Below are 8,388 nucleotides of genomic sequence, written 5' to 3'. Positions count from 1 at the left end.
TCCAATATGGATGTGGCACCCCGGCTCAGAGCAACCGGTTTACCTTGCATTGCCAGCCCAGAGATCAAGTCTTCTGGCAACACACAACATCTTGGTATAGAAAACAATCGCTTTTATTGATACAAGCAGAACATAGTTCAATGTTACATCAAGTAGCGAGGCCAAGCTGTGCACACAGTGCGGCTGAACAATATGTACATTATTTAGTGAACATAAAGGGGCCTCGATCATGGCAACTACGCGACAGCGGAATGACGAAGAAGCGGGGCTCCATAGCACAGGGACACCAATGTGGACATGATCTAGACTCAGGCAGCACTTTGATCCAACAAAACTTTCCTAAAATCTGGCATGACATGCCAGGTCAGTACATTGAATGTACTTGCAAGCTCACAACAAGCATAAACATAATGACAAACAATATCATGACATTTAATCAAATTAAATGCAATGCAGAATCATACTACTGATGAAGTGAGAACAACTCGTGCAGCAAGTCCCTCAGACTTTCTTACTGAACGTGTTACCTTGTAACCAAACGGTGATCTTTCTCGGATCACAAAAGAAACCAACACTTTGGTCTCCACCATCATCATAATTTCTCAACCATCATCTTTCAAACAGTGCCAAGTGATTATCATTAGTATGCATGATTATTTATAAATGTTGATCCATGGTGTGACCTACTCCCGAGTTGTGTCCTTAACCGAGGACGCGCCTATCAATAGATTAAATACACTATGCAGAGGTAGCACACTATACCCACACCATGGACTCCATGGCCTCGCACTCCCATTCGGGTGGACCAACAACATTTTGATGAAACCCTCCCATTGCCATGACGCTCTCCCAGCCAGTCCGGCTCACTCCCCACTGGGCTAAGTCCTGGGTGGCCTCGTGCCTACCAAAGGCATCAACGGCCACCGTCGTGGCAAACCAGAAATGGTCCCAAACAGGGACAAGGTACCATAACAACAAACGGGCACACAAGGTTATGTCTGCTTATCGGGCCAGGGTACCGCACACACATAACCTTCCCTCGTTGGAGGTACCGACCAGAGGCATGACAACGGACCAAATAAAGGCCTTCCCATAAAGGCAAATGTGGTTACACTTGGGAAAACTCGATTCAGTGGCACCATGACCCGATCAACATTATGGTCAAGCTGTATTAACATCATGTTTAACTTGAAATAAAACAATGGATTTCATGATATGCCATGAATATGCAACCATACAACATGCATTACATACCACTACGAGTAAACAGATCAACATCATTAAATCTTATACTGGCACTAGTCATCAACAACCATACTGATCTTACTCCACTGGTTCTTGAGACTCATCATATTTTTAGTCATGATATCAACTTAATAGAATCAATTTCGTTCTTAAGAAAAATAGTACCAGTGCTAGTCATGTCATAACCATGTCATTGTCACATAAGCAAAAGTTACTTCTACTGACTCATATTAACTTAAACATCATCACACTACTGAAATCTAACATTTCAAGCAGAACAAGTAACTAGCAAAATCAATATTCATTTAAATAATTTTAAATTAATGAAATAACTCATATTCAAGTTGAAAAATCACAAATATTAAAATGTCACCATGTAAATGTTGGTGTGGCTTGCCTTAGTGCAGAGGAGGTTCACACTCCTCCCGGTGATCCTCATGACAAGCTTCTCCCTCTGAAAGCATTTAAAAACAAAGAAAGAAAATATCAAGAATCACTCTGAAAATCACCAGAAAATCTAAAAAACAGAGAAAAATCTCATTTTTGTTGTGCTGCTAGATCTTTTCAGTAAGAACACAATGCAAAAAGAATCAATTCATTTGGACTTATGGTTAAAAAGTTATGGCCATTTGAAGTTTCTGTAAAATTTAGAATTTAAATAAAATGTCCAGGGGGCGACGTCAGTGCCACGCCAGCGCGTACCGCTTCAGCCGCGGGGTTGGGTGGCTGACAGTGGGCCACCACTGTCAGGTTTATGGAGAGGGGGAGAGAAACGGAGGCAGGGCGGTGATGCGCCGGTGTTTCTCCGATGAGAAGAGGCCGGTGGCCAGATCCAGAGGGATAGAACGAGAGAGGGGGTCGAGGTGCACCTGACCATACCCGTAGTTTGGATAGGGGTGGTCAGACGGGGTCGGAACTTGCCTCTCTAGCGGCGGCAGGAAGCAGAGGTTGCCGGAGTTGGAGAAGACGATGACGTGGGGCTGCACCAGGGGCTCCAACGGGATCGAACGGCACCAGTGAACCACCAACAAGTCGCCTGAGAAGTGGACCAAGCTCGGGAGGCACCGGAGTGAGGAGGAGGGCTATCGGGAATCGCCGGTGAGCTCGGGTCGGGGCGGCGGCCAGAGGCCTGCCCGACCGGGCTGCAGCATAACTACGAGCTTGTGGAGGTTGAGGGAGTGGGTGGTGATGCTCGAGGAGGCTGGGGGTGGCTGTATTTATAGGTGAGTGAGGAGAGGGGATCAGGCTCCACCGGAGGGCTTCTTGACACAACGCCCAGTGACGAACGACGTCAGCAAGAGGGGGAGAAGGCAACGTAGCTCATGTGGGCACTATGGGAGGGCGGAGACAAGCACATGAGCGAGGATGGCGACGAACACAGTGGCACGGGCGCACTGTTCGCTTGGCCGTGCCATGCCCGTGCTCGCTGCAGCGAGCTCCGGCGTCGGCGAGCTCCAGGGAGGAGTTAAGGGAGTAGGGACAATGATCGTGGCGAAGTTTGGCAAGGCCCGGCGGTCGTGGAAGCTAGCACAAGCTCAACAGCGGCTCGGGCGCGTCGCAGAGCGCGTCGGCTGCATGCCAGCATGCCTGGACAAACGCGGTCACCGCGTGAACTATGACATCAGGCCGCGCTAAGCTTAAACTTCATGTCCGGCGTGTAGTCCTTGGTGGTTTGAGTGGTTTCGACACTTTGAGTTGAACCCAGGAGCTGTGTGTGCGTGGTTTACTTCCTGGTAAGTTTCTGGACAGTAACTTGTGAGGTTAACTATAAGAGATCCAGTAGGAGTTGAGGGCCGAGCTTTGGGTTTAGCAGTCTCTTAGGAAGGTAATGAAGATCAAGAAAAATCCTCATTGGATCAAGGAAAAGTATACTTGTTGTACAAATTGCATTTTCTGACCAGAACATAAATGATTTTCTGTAGCAAAAATATTCCAAAAATCTATGCAATATTTTGGCTTAGGGATGTGTGCCAAGGTTCAAAGAACATTTGGGAATTTTCTCAGATTTTTGTGAGCAAAGAAAATGAGGGTTGCTTTGGAGCATATGTTGTTGAAGTGGGGTTTTGAAGAGAAAATGAATATTTTTCATTTATGAAAAATATTCCTAGGATCATTTTGGGATATATCAGAGAGGAAATGATGGTTTGAGAGGGAGAGGGGCCACTTGGGTGAAAATAAAAGGTGTTCCCAAGTGTTTAAGTCCAACTGAGTTGATTCAAAACCCAAATTCAAATCAAATGGCAATAAAGATCAGAAAAAGAAAAGAGGGCAAAAACCAGGCTGTCACAAACCTCCCCCACTTAGGATGAATCTCGTCCTCGAGACTCGGTTGCTCGGGAAAACAATTCTGGATAAGTTGCCTTTAGAAATTCCTCTCGTTCCCAAGTTGCTTCTTCCTCGGTATGGTGCTCCCACTAAACCTTATAAAACTTTATTGCTTTACTGTGAGTGACCCTTTCCATTTCATCCAAGATTCGGAATGGTTTTTCCTCATATGTTAAATCCTTAGCCAGCTCTAGTTCTGCCATATCAGTCCTTTTCTCTGGAGGCGATATACATCATCTTAGCTGTGAGACATGGAACACACACTACTTAAGGATGCTGCTAATGCGACACTACGATCAGAGACCCTTCGATGAAACTGTGTTGGATGCCATAATCGCAAACGGTGGTGTAAAATAACCGTCAAAAAAGGTGCAAAATGTTTGCGATGGAGGATGCATCAAACATGGTTCAGATTTTAGTTGCGTGTGTGATGCAGGGCATACGGTTCAATTCAATCAACTATTTGTGATGAGGAGGAACAAAAGAAACGAGCAGACAAATGAAGGTGTGTGTGATGTACAGCATACGGTTCACTCGAATGAACTGTTTGTGATTAGGCAACACAAAAGAAACAGTCAACAAGATCAAAAGTGTGTGCGATATACGGCATGCGGATCACTCGGACGAATTGTTTGCATTGAGACATGAGAACAGAAACGGTTCAAATGCAAAAGATGTGTGTGATACGAGGCAAACAGGTGTGTAATCAGAAACATGTGCGAAGACTGATAAGAACACAGACGATTACTGCTAACAAGCCGTGTGTGTTGTGAGCAAACGATTGCTGGTATACAATTGTGAGTGATTGATGAGAACATCACTGACGGGTTCTGTCGTGGAATTGTCATGACAAATGTCCTAGTGTGAGGATTTAGTCGTGAGGCCAACACATCTATGTGGTAGCTTGAGAGGGGTTGGTTGGAATCGAGAGACGCAATAGAAGACAAGGATTTAGACAGCTTCGGGCCCCGGGAAACATCATCCGGTAACAACCTTACGTGTTGTTTGTGGCTAGGTCTCATTATCATCATGAGGGAGTCACCGTAAACCGGCTCTCCTAATTATGTCTAACCCTTAAGATTATTTCTCCCCCTCTTGGGGTGCCCTGCCCCTCCTTATATAAGTTGAAGGGACGGGTTACATGTAGAGTCCAACTCGGATTAAGACTTAAACTATTTTGACTTCTCTTCATGGGCTTCTTAACATCTTGGGCTTCTTAACGTCTCGGGCTTATTAACCCCAGGCGACTCTGTCTGCTGGGTTATGATCTGACTTAACATCTGCCGGGTTATCATCTGACTTAACATCTACCGGGTTATGATCTGACTTACCATCTGCCGGGTTATCATCTGACTTAACATCTGCCGGGTTATCACCCGACTTAACATCTGCCGGGTTATGATCTGACCTACCATCTGTCGGGTTATCATCTGACTTACCATCTGCCGGGTTATGATCTGGGTTAACTGTTTGCCGGTTTATCACCTGTCGGTTTACCGTCTGGGTTAACTGTCTGCCGGTTTACCAAGTCCCAGCCGGGTTATAACTCCGGCCGGTTCATACGGCGGGGTATATCCCCGACATTAGCCCCCACTTTAACTTGGATTTATCCATGTTAAACTGATCCTGATCATCCTTAAGTCCTTGTCATTTCCTTCTTCTAAAAAAACTGAGTCAATAGGCCAACTTCATAATCAATTTGCTGACATTTGGTTTGTCATAGAGAAATATTACGAAGAATAATTCATTTGACTCTGCTCCCAATGCTTAACAAAAATATTGGTCCTTGAAATACTCATCTGATCTTCAGCCGGCTTAAGGATGCATAACTTGTCGGTTTATCATTGCCAAAATTGCCGATTTATAAATATTGATGGCACTAGGTCATAATCATTGTTAACATTAAGCTTGAAAATGTACCTCCTTTATGCATATCACTTGTAGCCCCCAAGTCTTAAGAAGGGAGCGTAGTAACAACTTAAGACTTTCTTCAATATAAATGTGACAACCTTGAAGAAATCCAGGTTGTTCATCTCCATCACCAGTCAAAACTGAATATTCCACATATGTAGCCCCCAAGTGCTGGGTTGTCATGCTTGCAGCAACCTGGGACTTGTAATTGTCTTATGACCATAAAAACTTCAACCAGTGTAGCCCCCAAGGGCTGGGTCATTATGCAATAATGAGCAGGGACTTGAACAACAATGTGTAGCCCCCATGGGCCGGCTCAGTAAGATAATATTGAGCTGGGACTTTATATATACTTCTTTGAAAAGAACATCTTATGATGTAACCCCCATCATGGGGCTTGAACCCACGTCCACAAGGTTAAGAGCTTTGTGCTTTACCAACCGAGCAGTGGACCCTTCAATATAATGGATTTAAGACTTGTGTACCTTGAATTGTTGACATGAGCAATTGGTAGCCCCCAAGGGCCGGCTCGTTATGATGTGATGAGTCGGGTCTTCAATAAGGCCAGTAAAATGACTTTGCATTAGCCCCCAAGTGTCATGGTGCATGCTTGCAGCGACATGATACTTGCATATTTGATGTAATCTCAACTTGAATAATGTAGCCCACAAGTGTCGGGTCTGTTGGGGAACGTTGCAGAAAATTAAAATTTTTCCTACGGTTTCACCAAGATCCATCTATGAGTTCATCTAAGCAACGAGTCAAGGGGTGAGTTTGCATCTACATACCACTTGTAGATCGCGTACGGAAGCATTCGAGGGAGCGGTGATGATGGAGTCGTACTCGACGTGATTCAGATCACCGATGACCAAGTGCTGAACGGACATCACCTCCGCATCCAACACACGTACGGTACGGGCGACGTCTCCTCCGTCTTGATCCAACAAGGAGGAAGGAGAGGTTGAGGAAGACAGCTCCACCAGCAGCACGACGGCGTGATGATGGTGGAGAAGCAGTACTCCGACAGGGCTTCGCCGAGCTCACAACGGAGGAGGAGAGGTGTTGGGGAGGGGAGGGCTGCGCCTTGGCTTATGGTGCGGCTGCCCTCCCCTCACCCCTCTATTTATAGGGGAAGGGGCAAGGGGGGACGGTCCCTCTAGATGGGATCTAGAGGGGGGGCGGCGGCCAGGGAGGGGTGGCTTGCCCCCCAAGCAAGGGGGTGCGCCCCCCTTAGGGTTCCCCCCCAACCCTAGGCGCATGGGCCCAAGGGGGGGGGGCGCCCAGCCCACCAGGGGCTGGCTACTATCCCCACGCAGCCCATGTGCCCCCCGGGAGGGGTGGCCCCTCCCGGTGGACCCCCGGAACCTCTCCGGTGGTCCCGGTACAATACCGGTATGACCCCGAAACTTTCCGGTGTCCATTTGACAACTTCCCATATATAAATCTTTACCTCCGGACCCTTCCGGAACTCCTCGTGATGTCCGGGATCTCATCCGGGACTCCGAACAACATTCGGTGGTCACATACAAGTCTTCCTAATAACCCTAGCGTCACCGAACCTTAAGTGTGTAGACCCTACGGGTTCGGGAGACACGTAGACATGACCGAGACGGCTCTCGGGCAATAACCAACAGCGGGATCTGGATACCCATGTTGGCTCCCACATGCTCCTCGATGATGTCATCAGATGAACCACGATGTCGAGGATTCAATCAACCCCGTATACTATTCCCTTTGTCAGTCGGTATGTTACTTGCCCGAGACTCGATCGTCGGTATCCCAATACCTCGTTCAGTCTCGTTATCGGCAAGTCACTTTACTCGTACCGTAATGCATGATCCCGTGACCAAACACTTGGTCACTTTGAGCTCATTATGATGATGCACTATCGAGTGGGCCCAGTGATACCTCTCCGTAATCCGGAGTGACAAATCCCAGTCTCGATCCGTGTCAACCCAACAGACACTTTCGGAGATACCTATAGTGCACCTTTATAGTCACCCAGTTACGTTGTGACGTTTCGTACACCCAAAGCACTCTTACGGTATCCGGGAGTTACACGATCTCATGGTCTAAGGAAGAGATACTTGACATTGGAAAAAACTCTAGCAAAACGAACTACACGATCTTGTGCTATGCTTAGGATTGGGTCTTGTCCATCACGTCATTCTCCTAATGACGTGATCCCGTTGTCAATGACATCTAATGTCCATAGTCAGGAAACCATGACTATCTGTTGACCAACGAGCTAGTCAACTAGAGGCTCACTAGGGACATGTTATGGTCTATGTATTCACACGTGTATTACGATTTCCGGATAATACAGTTATAGCATGAATAAAAGACAATTATCATGAACAAGGAAATATGATAATAACCCTTTTATTATTGCCTCTAGGGCATATTTCCAACAGTCTCCCACTTGCACTAGAGTCAATAATCTAGCTACATTGTGATGAATCGAACACCCATAGAGTTCTGGTGTTGATCATGTTTTGCTCGCGAGAGAGGTTTAGTCAACGGATCTGCGACATTCAGATCCGTATGTACTTTGCAAATATCTATGTCTCCATCTTGAACATTTTCACGGATGGAGTTGAAACGATGCTTGATGTGCCTGGTCTTCTTGTGAAACCTGGGCTCCTTTGCAAGGGCAATAGCTCCAGTGTTATCACAGAAGAGTTTGATCGGCCCCGACGCATTGGGTATGACTCCTAGGTCGGTGATGAACTCCTTCACCCAAATAGCTTCATGCGTTGCCTCCGAGGCTGCCATGTACTCCGCTTCACATGTAGATCCCGCCACGACGCTCTGCTTGCAGCTGCACCAGCTTACTGCTCCACCATTCAACATATACACGTATCCGGTTTGTGACTTAGAGTCATCCAGATCTGTGTCGAAGCTAGC

The sequence above is a fragment of the Triticum aestivum genome, chromosome 3B (genome assembly GCF_018294505.1).
Source record: "Triticum aestivum cultivar Chinese Spring chromosome 3B, IWGSC CS RefSeq v2.1, whole genome shotgun sequence".
In the NCBI taxonomy this organism is placed as follows: domain Eukaryota; kingdom Viridiplantae; phylum Streptophyta; class Magnoliopsida; order Poales; family Poaceae; genus Triticum; species Triticum aestivum.
The sequence above is the reverse complement of the archived record's forward strand: the minus strand, read 5'-3'. Positions refer to the sequence as shown.